This window comes from Stegostoma tigrinum, chromosome 20 (genome assembly GCF_030684315.1).
Source record: "Stegostoma tigrinum isolate sSteTig4 chromosome 20, sSteTig4.hap1, whole genome shotgun sequence".
Lineage (NCBI taxonomy): Eukaryota > Metazoa > Chordata > Chondrichthyes > Orectolobiformes > Stegostomatidae > Stegostoma > Stegostoma tigrinum.
In genome coordinates this window covers 40,759,331-40,775,036 of record NC_081373.1, presented here as the reverse complement: position 1 = coordinate 40,775,036, position 15,706 = coordinate 40,759,331, and the positions used below count along the sequence as shown (strand labels likewise).

The following is a 15,706-nucleotide window of genomic DNA, read 5'->3' as shown; positions in this document are numbered from 1 at the left end:
CACTATCATTTGTCCCAGATATGGCAGGAAAAGGAAAATTGGTACCCCGCCACTTTGCAGGCAAGGTCCCTGCTAGAGGAGTGGTACAAGGGCGGGGCCAGCAGAGGAAATCACGGTACCATACCATGCCACCATGGCTTGAGTTTGCCATCCAGGTCTCTGCAGTCTCAGCCACCTCCAGGAATGCAAAGCAACGTAGGAAGAAGTTCGAAAACCATGTGCATTGTCCAGTGTAAGTGCCACCATCTTATCTCCGATTCCTCACACAGATTCTTTCTCTGCTACTGCATCCGTATCCCACCGAGACTCAGGCTCTACCAATCACACAACTTCCAGCGCCATTTCCCCTCTCACACTGTCACCCTTCCTAACCCGTCACACCATTAACCCTGCATGCCGTTTGTGCTGCCTTATCACTCCCTCGGGTCACCTCCCCGCTAGCAACAGCAACAGCTGTGCCGATAGGACTGCGGATTCTATAAATCAGAGACAAAAATAGAAATTGCTGGAACGGCTCAACAGGTCTGGCAGCATCTATGGAGGCCAGTCGAGGTTAACGTTTTTGGGTTGAGTGACCCTTCCTCAGAACTTCCCATCAGTTCTGAGGACAGGTTACTCGACCCAAAAATGTTAACTTTGACTTGTCTCCACACATGCTGCCAGACCTGAACTTTTCCACAATTTCTATCTTTGTAACAGTTATGCCATCCGCTTTTATGTCTGTACATAGCAACCTCTCCCTCATTTCATCAGGAAAACTGCCCATAACAGGGCAGAACCACTCAAGACAGGTGGAGGGTTACTGGTATTTGGTACCTCATTCTCCTCGAGGGGATGATCCTGACTCTGACTGTACCAGGTAGCTAACTCAATGTGTCCAAGTCTGGACTCGTATCAGAGGCTTCCCTTTACTTACTGTGTCAGGGTCCACTGAGAGAAGGCTATCTCCCTTGATTTGACTGAGGACTGTTGACAACCACTAATGAGCCTCCTAGCTGCGTGTCTGTGCTAAATGGCACAACAATACACCGGCACTGAGAGCCTGGCTAGGCTGAGAGGCACGGTGCAAAACAAAATGCCAAAAAGTCGACAATGCAAGGCATCCAGGTAGGCTCAGAGTGAGTGAGGGCTATGACAGTGAGCAACGAGGCTGGAGATACACCCAGTGTACAAACTGAACCAGGCTGTATGTCCCTAAGTACACAGTATCCATGTTGCAGCATTACAACAAGAACTGCTGGTGTAGCTTGAAGTGCAGTGGCACACTGCAAACAGACAAAATGAGAATGTGTAAATTTGAAGAAGGTGATTATCTTCAGGAATCAAACACTCTAGTTAGAAGCAGGAATGTAATTTGTGATATTAATTATTAGACAGGTAGCAAATATGGATCACTCTTTCAATTTTGGAATTCTGACAAAAGATTAATAGATGATTAGAATCCATAGCACATAAACATGCAAAGCATATAACGGGATAAATGGTATCATGTAATTCTCATATTTAAAAGAAAATCTGGGCATAATGCATTTAAATTTAATATTACCGCTATTTTCCTGCATGAAATTCAAGACTGTTACAAGGGTGATTGTTTTTAAAAAAAAGTTATGAAAACAGTCTGTCTTTGGTTGGATAGGTAATTCTAACTTGTTAAAGTGACAGAGGTGCTTGGTAATTCAGTCACCAACAATGCACAGGACAACTTGAGAAGGAAAGTTATCACAATTATACGAATTGCAGCAGCTTTAACAGGCTAGAAAACAATTTGCAAAGCTAATCAAGAACTTGCGATAGGTAGTGATACTGCTTTTCTCAATGAGGAAGTGGTGTTCAAAAAGAACATGTTTCACAGAACAGGAAGTCTTCTCCAAAAGTAACAGCAATCCAATTTTTTTTTAAAATAAAAAAATGCAAAGCAATAAATTCTGCTTATTATTGCTAGAAGCATATCTTTACAACTGAAAAACTTAAAACGTAAAGATGAAACCAATTCATTCACAAAAAAGACGAAGCATTGCAGTTGCTCCAGCTAATTTCAATAATATAAACGCATGTTGGAATTAAGAACATGAGTATCCCAGAATTGGGTTAACAAGCTGCTTCTGGATATTTATATCATTATATCGTTGATATACGGCAACATTTGAATTAAATGACTTCAATTGTAATTCTTGGTCAGTATTGGGCACATTTACTGTATCCTCGAAGAAACAATCTCAGTGAGTTGGCCAGGGGCCTTCTCAAACAGATGGTGTACTACAGCTCATAGAGTGAGGTTTCACTCTCTTACGGCCTCTTTTGTTTCCACAATAGTGGAAGTAAGTAATATGCAAACCGCAAAATTCCCAGAAACCTCCTCGGAAGTGTCTGTGGAAGAATTGTGGCTGAAGTGTGAGCACCTGTATCGTAGCACAGTTGAAATAAAGGTTGGTGGGAGTTGTATCATTTTTCAAGTCTAGCTCATGCATTTGGGAGAGGAGCTGACATAGTGATGGCATCTCACATGGTCAGTTAGGATTCTTGGCATCGCATATTAGAATACCACTCAGTACCATTCTGAACAAACTTACCTCTTCCTTGTTCCCTTCACATCAGCCAGTGGTAACATTTCCCTTCCACTCAGTAACCTTTGTACAATCCCGAGCTTCTCAAATTCCATCCTAACTTCACACTGCACGCACTTGCATCCTCAACACCACCTCATTCTATGCTTCTCTTCCCATTCAGATGAGCATTAAAACGAGACCCACAGTTAAACATTTTTTTTTTTTGAGTTGGCACTCACTAGCTTTCACCCTCCCTAATCAGACAAGAATTTAATATTTATTACAGCAGCAGGTTTGGTGGACAATGAACTAACATGTTCCTCAGCAAGTTGGAACATCAAGCCTGTAAACTTGTGTGCCTGCAGAATTAGTCTATGTTAGTTATTTCAAAACTAGGGACTTATCTCAACAGGGTCTCTGACAATTACTCATCTCATCAGTGAATACCACACAACATACACCTCAGCCATTCTACACCATGTTTATCATACAGCTGCTATTCACCCTGCTCTTTACGCAGCCCATCTGTTTGTCATTAATTCATTACAGATCATTCTAAAGCCTGCCTAATAGTCACCTTGCTCAGTTATGCAGTACATGCACAGCCCATTATACAACCTACCCATTATAAACTCTGCCGAGAAAAACAACTTGCCCATTAGATATACTACCTTTACACGGACCATCATTTTAAAAATCTACCAATGTACAATCCAACCATTATTCATCCAGCTCATTATACACCTCACCTGTTATATATCCTTCGCATTATGCGCAATGTCCATTAATCATGCATGGGTTACACACCTCATCTATTTTAATCCATCTTTTATATTGTCTGCCCATTACACATGCTCTACTGTCCACTATAACCCAAACAATTGAATAGAACAGAAACAATAATAATATAGTGGTTAATGAATGACAGATTTTCACCAAACCTAACTTATACTCATGCCAGAGCTGAATTGTATCCCTTTACCCAATTATCTTAGTGACTTAGTAATTTGTATCAGTCAAATAATCAACTGCGGTCGTACTTCACTTTCTAAACCTGACTGTCCTGGGTCTCAGTCTAAAATGCATGCTAAAATGCACATGGATCTCACTGAACTGAAATCGTTTTTGTGGTTAAATTATGCTGAGATCAATAATTTCCTAAAGCGTATATCAAATAAACGAACTGTTATTCAGGCAGGCCGTTAAAGGGGAAGAGGATTTTAGCCCAATCGCGGAAATGTTCTATGATTAAGTCATCATTTTGCAACATATTACCAGATGTTCTGCTAAGCCCAACATTTTCATAAGTTGCATCAATAATGGACAGCTATGCAAAAGGTCACAATGATTTAAAGGAATGCTAAATAATGTTCACTCGAAAATTTGTCAAGTGTGCATATTTGCCAACGCAGTAAACATGCAAAAGTTGACCAAAAGTCTCATAAAAGGTTCCAGTTTAAAACAGTCATGAGTATAAGACTTGAAAATCTTGCTTCATGGTGGAAAACAGGCAGAATGAAAATGAGAATTGAATGGTTTCAGCTTTAATATCACCTCTTAATGTTAAAGTCAGGTGGAGACTTCAGTGTTACGTACTGATCGGGATCCTATCACTCCTAGTCAATGAAAATAAAAATGAGGCCAGTATAAAACAGGTTGCGGAACTGCTATGGAATATTTTACATGGCTGCATAAAGGCCTGATTTATCTCAAGTGCTCATGTAATTCAAGTTGGAATTCTTTCATTTTAGAGGAAGAAAGAACTTGACTTTATATAGCTTCTGTCCTAATGTCAGAATACCATAACGCTCTTCAGAGGTGGCAGAATACATTTAAGCACTTTTTAAAACCACATTCATAGAAGGTGGTTGTTGCTGATTTACTTCCCAACCCAGTTGACCTTGAGCAGGTGATGATGAGCTGCCTTCCCAAAATGGCTACAGTTCATCTGGTGTGGATGCAAACTAGTGCTGTTGGGAAGGAACTTCCAAAGATTTTGAACCAATGATGATAAAGAAACAGTGATTTATTTCTTAGTCAGAATGACGTGTGATTTGGTGAAGAATTCGGTTTTTGTGGTGTTCTCCTGTGCTTCTAGTTTGGAAGGTGCTTTAATAGAGGCACTGGCGAGTTATCGCAATGCGTCTCGAATGTGGCACACCTTGCAGCCACTGTGTACCAGTGGCAGATGGAGTAAATGGGTAAAGTAGGCAACGGGCTCCCTATCAACCAGACCATTTTGTCTTAGATTGTGTTGAGCTACTCGAGTGTTGTTGAAGCTACAACTATCTAGGCAAGCAGAATGTACTCCATCATAGAGATAGTAGGAACCGCCGATGCTGGAGAATCTTAGATAACACGGTGTGAAGCTGGATGAACACAGCAGGCCAAGCAGCATCAGCAGAGCAGGAAAGTTTGATGTTTTGAGTCGGGACCCTTCTTCAGAAATCTGCTGTGTATTCCATCACACTTCTGATTTTGTACCTTACTGAAGATAGAAAGGCGCAAGTCAATCAGGAAACGATTCAGTGTTCTAACCTCTCATCTATTCTTGTAGCTACAGTATTTGGACAATGGTGACCTCAGAATGTTCCTGGTGTGATATCCAACAGTAATAATGCTATTGAATGTTAACAGGAGGTAGTGAGACTCCCTGTTGTGAATTGCTAGTGTTTCTACCTTAGCGGCTCTGTCCCAATTTTGATGTTTTCAGTTACATATGTGTAAGAGAATGCTTTTTTTTTCCGTTTTCTCACAACTTTATTTCACAGTCTATCTTTGCCCTAATTATTTTTTGACTTCTTTCTAAACCTTTTGTCTTCTTTTCCTTTGTTGGCTATTCACTTAATTTGTACTATTTTCTATGGTTCAAACTTTTGCCTTACATCTTTAAGCATCAACGATGTGTTACAAATGGCTGCTTTGTCGCTACGTTTTGGTGGAATAACATTCTCTTTGTTTCCACTGATGTAAAATGTTTATTTTGTAAAATATTCTCATGGAAAATATTCCCATGAGAAATGTTACTTTTGTAAAATGTTTCTCACTGCTTTTTTATTTTGATGTCAATAACATTTTCCAACTTACTTTAATTTATTCCATTCTTATTCCTTTAAACCAGCTCTGTCCCGCTTTCGTACTTTGTCTATCTTACATATATTTCAATTTTTATTTTTAAGGTTATGGTTCTATTGCCTAGATATCCCCCATACACTGATCTAGTTTATTACCAATTATGAGACTGCTCAATTTGGTTTCACATACAACGTAATAAAATAGTATCTCATATCCTTTTGTCATTGTCAAAGCCAGCGCTTGTTGCCCATCTGTAACTGCCACTGAACTGAATGGTCTACTAGGCCATAGGGTAGTTAAGAGTCAGCCCTATTGCTGTGGATCTGGAATCATGTACGGTAACATATACAACAAGGGTTTAATTAGTGTTTCACAGTTGCTCCTTTTATCGGTACTTTTATGCTTCTTTTTAAAACTACACGTTCCTTATCTATTTATGCAGACAGAGCCCTGGGCGAGAAGGCTGCTGAAGCGCTCTGCCCAGTATTGTTTGATGGCTTCTTTAATAAGAATCACTCTGTCCTCAGCCAGCAGTGGAGTGGGGCCTTGGGCGTTTAATCCATGAGTGGTCTTAACAGCGTAGAAGAAACCCTGCATAGCCTCGTTGCCTGCTATTCGTTGGGCCTCCAGTGGTTCCTCCACCCACCATCTTTTCTTTTTGTCACAGGTTTGTTGTTGAACCTTGGCCTTCAGTCGCCCGCAGGCCTGCTTTTTCTTTCCGGAGTGTGGTTGTTGCTGAACACTCAAATGTCACGTGCTTCCAGCTTAATAGTTCTTGGATCTCCTGATTATTCTCATTGCCCTACCATTCTGAGAGAGAAAGCAGTAGTCAGCTGGATGAAAGACTTAAGGGATTTGAAATGCATGTCGAAGTCCCCGTGGATAAGATTTACATTCTAGGACTTCTCTTTTGTTTTCCTTGATCCCAATTACAATGCACAAACTAGCTACTATGGCAGTATTCATAGTGTAAGACAAGAACTTGTATTAAGTTGAGGCAATATTTTGCTGTGGGGAAACCCTGCAGTTTCATTTTTAGCTACGGGTGATTTGAAAAACTGTTTTCAACCATAATTTATCAGAAACAGCACTTAATTGAAAATGGGGAAATAGCACAAAGTTAATCTCGATTCAGAAAGGCTCACATTTGGAGCTGCAGATTTTATTTGGTATGATTCAACATACAGGAGGCACGGTGGCTCGGGGGTTAGCTCTGCTGCCTCACAGGGACACAGATTCGATTCCAACTTTGGGTGACTGCGTAGAATTTGCACCTTCTCATGTCTGCATGGGTTTCCACTGGGTGCTCTAGTTTCCTCCCACGAGTACAAAGATGAGCAGGTTAGGTGGCTGGCTGCAATAAATTGTCTGGGTATTCAGTAATGTGCAGGCTATGTGGGTTAGTCATGGTAAATGTGTCTGGGTGGGATGCACTTTGGAGGGTTGGTGCAGACCTGAAGGGCTGAATGGCTTCTGTCTGCAGTGTAGGGATTCTATGCTATTATACACGAAAGTTTTGATTTTAGCCTGGCTGAGAAAGCATAACTTTAGGTCCAATCTCAGTGGGTAGTAACTCAAATGATATTTACTGAAGTTTTACCCGAATCAACCAAATGTATTTGGTTAGAATTAGAATAAAACAAAATTGCAGATTCTGATGAAACGTTAGCTCTGCTTTCTTCCTCACAGATGCTGCCAGGCCTGTTCAGTTTCACCAGCAATTTCTGTTTCCATTTGGTTAGAATTGGGGCCTGATTGCTAACAAAAGTAAGTGAATGTTTCAAGATAGCGCTATCAGTCAAATTGCCAAAATATTTTCTATTTTAAGAATTAAATCAACTGATACTGTTTTCAGCTAAAACAGTTATGCAATCAGCAACCATCACTTAAGAAAAACCCACTGCATGGAAAGAGGTTCAATGAACTACTGTTGAGAACTTAATATAACACAGCATTGTGAGGCTCAAAACTCTTCGAATAACGAAATAGTTAGTTTAAAGCAGGACCTTAGGGGTCTAGTGAGTAGCAGACCTGGTTTCAAGTTCCATCTGCTCTGGAGTATCATGTCATGACGGAACAGTTTAATCAAAGCAAAATCAAAATTTGACAACATCAGTTTGGGTTGGGAAGTGGTAAGCAGCATTGGTGTGACATAAGAGAGTTAGGAAAAAACCCATTTCTGATACAAGAAGCCTCAACCAACTAACTGATCTTCAACAGCAATCACATTTCCCCTATCATCGTGACTCATTATTGGCTAGAATCTCAAAAACAAACCTTGGCCAAATGAACAGATACAGGGATGCAACAGCTGAGTACTCCACCATGAGCTGCTGACACCCCTATCCCTTTCCCAAAACCGCTTTACAATTTACAAGATAAAAATCACAAGTGCAATGGATTATTCATGATTTATCTGGACAAGTGCTGTCACAACATCACTGAAGAAGCTCAACACCAGAGTACAGCAGCCTTTGTTCCTCCATCTAAAGCTTCTCAGAATAACTAGAGATAAGCAATAAGCGTGAATGTGTCAGAATCACATCTTCAAAAAGATTTGAAAAGAAATTAAGATTGGATTGGTAGCCAATCGTAGCAAAGTGAAGTTATTGGGATACAGGCTACCAGTGCATCACTACTGTGACTCATCGGTCACCTCATATTGCAACTGGGAAGTGAAATGCAAGTGAATTGAGCCAGTCATGGTAAGGTACGAGGTTGTGTTAGAGGACAATTTGATAAGAAATTTAAAAAAATGCTACAACCTAGAATTCACACTAGAAATACAATTAGAGAGGTGTTGTATGGAGGTCTGATAGAGAATGGAAAACTTCCAAATATTTGAAAGCAAAAATGTACACAGTGAATTTGGGGAACCAAGTACAGCTGCACTGAAAATAAAATTAAAACAAATTTAATGCTCGTGTTGGGCAGGAAACCTGGCTGACTGAGGCAACTCAATATGAAGTTTGAAATCATGACAAAGTAACAGTGAGTCAGAGAGTGAAAGTGTAACATTAGGCAGAGGAAAAGTGGAATAATACCTAGCATCCGCAAAGTCACAGACAGGGTATTTCTAAAAAGGTCGAGACTGAGGCAGGGGAGGCCTGAACAGTTCTTCTGCAGTCCAGAATAACCTGCTCCTTCTGTCCCCACAAGGAAGATAAGAAACAAATGTTGAAAGAATTCACTGTTCATACATTTGTCACCCAGTCTCATCTTCCTGTTGGACTGAAAAGCTACACGCTCTGCTCAGGTTATAATAGAAGTGCGTCCCCAGCGATGCCTTATCGACATTAAAGAGGTATAGCTCCAGTTCCCATTAGACAGCCTTCTCAAACTCCCTGAAACACAGGTTAAAAGTGAAACATGGGGGATATTAGCAGGTCAGTCCTCCAGGCAATTACTACTATCTGGCCAACCTTTACAATGGTTCCACACATCACCCTGGGAAGGACCGAGTGCAAACGTGTTGATCATGCTACTCCGAGTTAAACTTAATTCTCAAAGGGTTAAATGTTCAACCTATCAGGGCTGCAGATACACAATAGAATGAAAGGAGGTTGTTTTATTTTTTACAACTTGAAACTGACCTGCAAGGAAAGTGAAATGAAAAGAGTGTCCCTCATGTAGGAAAGCATAACATGGTTTGTCATTACAAGAAATGACGTGGAAGACATTTACAATCATCAGCCGCATTTATTTTTGTTCATTCTGCTTCAGAATAAATGAGCATTTTGATCTGACATCAACCTCGGCTTTAACAAAGGCATCTTCAGCTCTACTCAAGGAGACACTAGAAAAGCTCAAGCACAGACTAAAGCACAAAAACCACAACGTTTTCACTGAACCCATGTGGCTATCAAGCATCTCCTGTGTAACAGCTGATAATTGTTAGGTGTTTTTGTTTTTAAAATGGTATGGTTGACTTTGCTGTTTGTTAGCTAAAAATAGAAGTTTGGAATACTTAGGTCACTTCTCCAATAGAAATATCTTGGCATTTTTTAAACAGTGGATCCTGAGTAAAACATTGTTAGCTCTAAAGCACAGCAGCAAGCTGAGTGATGGATACGCGGGATGATGGGAGACATTCAAAATGCGGTGTTGACAGTTGCTCAGTTGAGGATTCCATTCAGTGAACAATTCATCGACAAATGTCTGGCCACTCAAGAAGTAATCCAGCATTTTGTTGTTGACCTTTGAACTCTGCTAGCAGTTGAAGACAAGGTTTTAAATAACAAGTCAAAGACACAGCAGGGGCAGCATGGTGGCTCAGTGGTTAGCACTGCAGCCTCACAGCGCCAGGGACCTGGGTTCGATTCCATCCTCGGGTGACTGTGTGTGGAGTTTGCACTTTCTCCCAGCATCTGTGGGGGGTTTCCTCCAGGTGTTCTATTTTCCTCCCACAGTCCCAAAGATGAGCAAGTTAGGTGGAGTGACCTTGCTATATTGCCCATTGTGTCCACAGATGTGCAGGCTAGGTGGATTAGCCATGGGAAATGTGGTATTACAGGGTAGGATCTGACAGTAGGTCAGGATGGGACACTATTTGGAGGGTCAATGTGGGCTGAATGGCCTGATTCTGCACTCTGGGAAAGCTATGAATTTTGGGTAACAAGAGGCTACAGGCAGGGATGAGTCCATGCTTTTATATTAGCTGAAAGACCCACAGGAGTAAGTTAGTGCTCACGTGTATTACTGTAATATCTGTGGACTGAAACTATACTAATTGTAGCCACATTTTACAATGAATGAAGAAAGCAGATCAATCAAACCAAGTGTCCCTGTGCCTACTATTAAAGTGCTATCAGATAGGGCTGCCTTCAGAAAGACTGAAGGAGCAACAGAAGCAATTTATAGGAATGATCCAGTCTTGAACATAAGGGAGTAACATTGCTATATTCTTGATATCTTCTCCTGTGCTATTCAATATAAGGCAGTTTGAGTCACTTTCAAGAATTATTGAACCAGAGAGATATCTGTGCGGCAGATCTACAATTTGTAATTGCATACTATGAGCAGAAATGTTAGCAAAATATGATCAATCAAATCTCATGAACCAGGAAAGTTTAAAACTACTAGTAAATACCATTTTCTGAGAAGAGATCATAGAATCCCTACAGTTTGGAAACGGGCCCTTTGACCCAACAAGTCCACGCCTACCTTTGGAGAATCCCACCCAGATCCATCCTCCATAACCCACCTAAGCTACACATCCCTGAACACTACAGGCAATTGAGCATGGCCAATCCATCTAGCCTGCACATCTTTGGACAGTGGGAGGAAACCAGAGCACCCGGAGGAAACCCACACAGACACGGGGAGAACATGCAAACTCCGCACAGTCACCGGAGGGTGGAATTCAACCCGGGTCCCTGACGCTGTGAGGTACTGGTGCTAACCACTGAGCCACCGCGCTGCCCCAAATTTATTGAAGCAATTTCCAAAAGCCCAGTTTTGACATAGTTTGAGGGCTGTGGAATAGTTTAGCAGAAAGTTAAGACAAGTGAATTAAAGCCTAATGTCCGACATTTTTCATTAAAATGAACAAAGACAGGAAATGAAGCCACTTCATGTCTCCAATCTACACTTTTTCATTCCAATACTTCCTTACTGAGGTAGTAGCACACTTGGCAAATCCTTCCAGTCCAGCATAATTATTCTCGAAGCCATTTCACACACTTGATGAATGTTCAACTTGTGGCATTTTATCATTTGCTCTTGTTTGTATGCTTCCGTCACACTGTAATTAGACATCGTTCAGCTGGATGTTAAACTTTACACAACGGAGCAACTTCAAGTTCTCCTAATTTTAGGATGATGTTAACGGAAAGTAGTTACTGGGCAATGGGGAACGAGCAGATGAGTGGAGCTAATTGGATAGTTCTGCCAGAGAGCTGGCACAGGCACAAAGACCCAATATTACCCTCTTGGTGCAGCACCACACAATGAGACTTCTGTCAGAATTATTTCACATTATAAAGCTGATATTGATAGAGAAATGGCCAGAAAGTGGTAACAATGCACTGAGGTTCAGAGCTTTTGACGAGCATATGTATGAAGAGCAGAAATTTTGGGGGAGGCAGGGCAGAGCTTTGTTTGCAAGAGCAGAGTGTGCGTGTGTGTTGATTGAATTGGGGGGACGGGGAGTTGAAGATTTGCTTTCCCTGTTAACAGTTTGGAATGCAGAGATTAAGTCAGCAGTGTGTTTGTGACAGGCCTCATGATGTGCTAGTCACACATTTGCATGTAACAAACACTCCTTCATTGGGAAGCACATCAAATTCAGTCCAATCTTCAAGATTAAGTTGGTGATGGGCAGGAAACTTACGCTCCCTGTTTCCTGGCAGCTTAAGGATGGTGTGAATCAGGCAAGGTTGTTCAGTTGTTTGACCTCGGGTGAGGTTATGTCTCAGCAGCACAGGCAAAGGCAAAGGGAGTTGGAAATGATGGTGTCCATGTCTTCAAAATGGTTCAATGGTCGGGTAGTCAAAAGGGAGGGGTTTGTGCTCAGGTCCTGAGGCAGCAGCTCTGCAAGGCACTGGTAGGTTTGGGGCAGGTATCTGAAAGAAGCCAGGCTCTGGTTTACAGGTTGAGGCCTATCCCTGCAGTGGATTCATCCTGTGTGTCTAAGGGAGGCAGTGAACTAAACATGGCAGGTCAACTGGCAAGGAAGGAACAGAGAATTTGAAGCAAGGCACAAACAACATTAGGATCACAGTATTTTCAGCTGTCAATGTGGCTGCTAAGGTATTTTGTAATCAATCTATTCAGACATGTAATTGCATACCTCTGGAACAGGGGGACTTGAACCCAGGTCTACTGGCTTTGAGATCAGGACATTGCCACTACTTCTTGGCCTTGGCTGCTAAGAAAGTACTACTTTGATGGAGTTCAGGTGCTGCTCAGAGACATGTAGTTTCAAGATGATCAGAAGTCTCAAGGATACCATTGTGGAATGGGTGGAGTTCTGGCTATGGTCCATGGGAAGGTCTTGCATTCTCATTGGTCCACTGCATCTACTCATGGCGTGAATCAATATCAATAGAGGTGCTCATATCGTCACCTGGCATCCCTCCCAGTTCACATTGTGCATTTGCAATAGTCTCAGGCACTCAATCTTTCTGCAACCTCGGGTGACGTAGGAAAGGTTTCACGATAACATAAGCCACAATGTCTTTGATCAATGGCTGGCAGTTTGGAAGGAAACACCCATGGCTGTATTCAGTGGCAAAGTACATTGGGCAGTCAGCCCCTCAGCACATTTTCAGAACATACACTAGTTGCAGATGACAAAGGCTTTCCTGGGAGACACAGTCACTGACTCGAGTGCACTCCTACAAGAAGTCATGCAGCCCCATGACATTAGAGGATAGCCCATGTCAATCACCATCCAGGGAACCATGATCCTAAACTTTTACACACACACACACACACACACACACACACACACACACACACACACACAGTTTATTCCAGTGCCCCAGAGAGGCACATGTGGCATTACCCAGGTTACAACACATGGATGTGTTTGGGAGATAACCAAAACCCTGTTCAGAAGGGCCAGTAAATTCATCAGATTCACAATAGATGCTGATATCCAGGCCACTGGGGCAGAGCAATTCTCAGACATACAGGATGTATTTAACTGCACCCACACAGCCATTTGAGTTCCCTGGGAACAGCCAGCTGCATTTGTAGCTTGGAAAGGGTTTCCCCCTCACTTTAATTTCAAGTTGTCTATGACTCCAGGCAAACAATGTGCTCATTTCTCAGGGGAGGTCTCGTGACTCATACATCTTAGAGATACTCAAAGTACCACAGATACTGGAGGTCCCTTACCAAATGCAGGATTGACTCCTGGTTGATAAGGGCTCTCTTCAGGTTGTGGATAATGATAAGAGTGCATAATCAGGAGGGGAGTGTTACCACACAGTACACTGCTTAAATCAAGGTCAATCATAGAGATTGTATAAAACATGGCTGCCGGGTCCAGCGGAGCTGTACAACATGCACCACAGATGGGGTCCAGAACGGTCATGTTTGTTGTGTCTTGCGTAATATGGCAGAGCAAAGGGAAGAATTACCAATCAAGGTCATGGAGGAGCAGTTAACCTTTTTAGAAGCTTTTGTCATCATCTTCTGACCAGAGCTATCTCACTACACGTGTTCTCTACCCACTAGGTTGCCAAAGAGCATACAATAGTGCAGCACAGCACAGACCCTTTGGCCCACAATGGAACAAAGGATGGAACTGCTTCAACATGGGATAAAAAGAGATGATGCCTCTTGGGCTACCAGCTTTTCACTGACACTACCATGAGCTATCTCTTGGTTCCTTGCCCTTCTCAGTCTATGACTGGTCATCAATAAGTGTGACATTCTGGTTGTCGAGTCATTTGTCATCACATACACTGCATGCATATTATGTAACATTGGGATTATAAATCACACCACGCATTTTACCATCTAATAAATGCTGACCTCTAACACACTGCACATCATTGCTTACACAGCTGAGATGTTCTTCAGTCTCTTTCATTCAGCAAAGACTGCCAAATAGGAAACATAACAGTGAAACGTACCTTCCAAATGAAGTCATCCTAACAAATGAACACCATGTGCCTGAGTCAACTCTACAAAACATATTTGAAACATTATGTACGTGTGTGGTCTATAACAGCATCTCACTATCCATGGCACTATTCTGCCCCTCAACACTAAATGTTTCTTACTGTGCCTTGTTGCAATCCCAAAAATCAGAAGCACGTAAGGAGACAGGCTGCCGACAGTGATCCCCCAACATACGGGACATGTACCCACCATGCACACTTAAAATTCGCACTGGGATTGCGTGCATTGTGCTCCGAATGTGGAAGTGGACAGTGCACCCAATTGCCATCCCATCTTTGGGAGCCACTGTCTTTATATTAAATTCTGCCCATTATGTTAAACTTATATAGAACTTCGGTTAGAGCAAAGTTAGAGTACTGTGCGCCATTTTTGTCTCTTATCTTACAAAAGAAAAAATGTTCACGTGCTCCAGAAGCTGCAAAAATGACTGTTCCAAAATTGAGAGGTTATACATATCAGGAAAAACTAAGTCAGTTGGCAATCCTTTCTCCAGTAAAAGCAAGCAAGTAGCATGGCCCTTGGTGTTTTATGAAGGTTTTTGAAAGTTGAACAGTAGCAAATATTTGCATGTGTCAGGAAGTCCAAAACTAGGTGATAAATATAATAGTCATTAGTACAGCTAATGAAACACTCAGGAAAATTCTCTTTACCCAGACAGTGGTTTAAAATGAGGAACTAGCTATCGCATGGAATAGTTAAGATGAATAGAATTGATATATTTAATAGGAAGCAAGGTAATAATGCGGAGAAAGGAGTAACAAGGTATTCGAAGGTTAGATGAAGTCGGGTAAGAGGAAGGTTGTCATGGAGCAAAACATATCCTCTAGTTAGTTAATAAGAGAGAGGCAGAAGTAGACCTTTCAGACCATCAACTCTGTTCCACCATTAAATGAGTTCATGGCTGATCTGATAATCATCAACTTCATTTTTCTGTCTTTTCACCATAACCTTGATTCTTTTACCAACTACAAGTTTGTCTTAGCCCTGAATATACCTAACAACCCAACCTCTACAGCATGCAACAGTAAGGAATTCTGTAAATTTACTCAGTGAGAAGAAATTCCTCCTCATCTCTGTCTTTAATGGGTGACCTCTTACTGAGGATATGTCCTTTGGTCTTAGATTCCGACAAGGGTAAACAACCTCACTGCATCGACTCTGTTGAACCCCCTACGAATCTTGTTTATTTCAATGAGGCCACCAGTCATTCTACTAAATTCAAATGATTGGATCAATGGCCTATTTCTATGTTGAAAATTCTGTGGAATTCCATGTGCTCTCTGACCATACCACTGGCATAATATCAGTGGAATCCAGAGTGAAATGGATGATCAGTTTGTTTTGCATTTTTTAATCCAGGAGTTCTGCTGAAAAAATACTTGTAGGATTTCCTTGCAATGGAACTTATCCACAAGTGACACTGGTGTGTTCTTGGGATTTTACTTTGATTC

The 15,706-nt window shown here is 41.6% G+C and overlaps 2 protein-coding genes across 3 annotated transcripts in view; one reads left to right on the top strand and one right to left on the bottom strand.

Moving 5' to 3' along the window:
- dntt (deoxynucleotidyltransferase, terminal) overlaps window positions 1-15,706 on the top strand; it is a 308,352-nt gene that overhangs the window by 12,773 nt on the left and 279,873 nt on the right. The gene's annotated exons all lie outside the window — the stretch shown is intronic.
- blnk (B cell linker) overlaps window positions 1-15,706 on the bottom strand; it is a 205,153-nt gene that overhangs the window by 181,738 nt on the left and 7,709 nt on the right. The gene's annotated exons all lie outside the window — the stretch shown is intronic.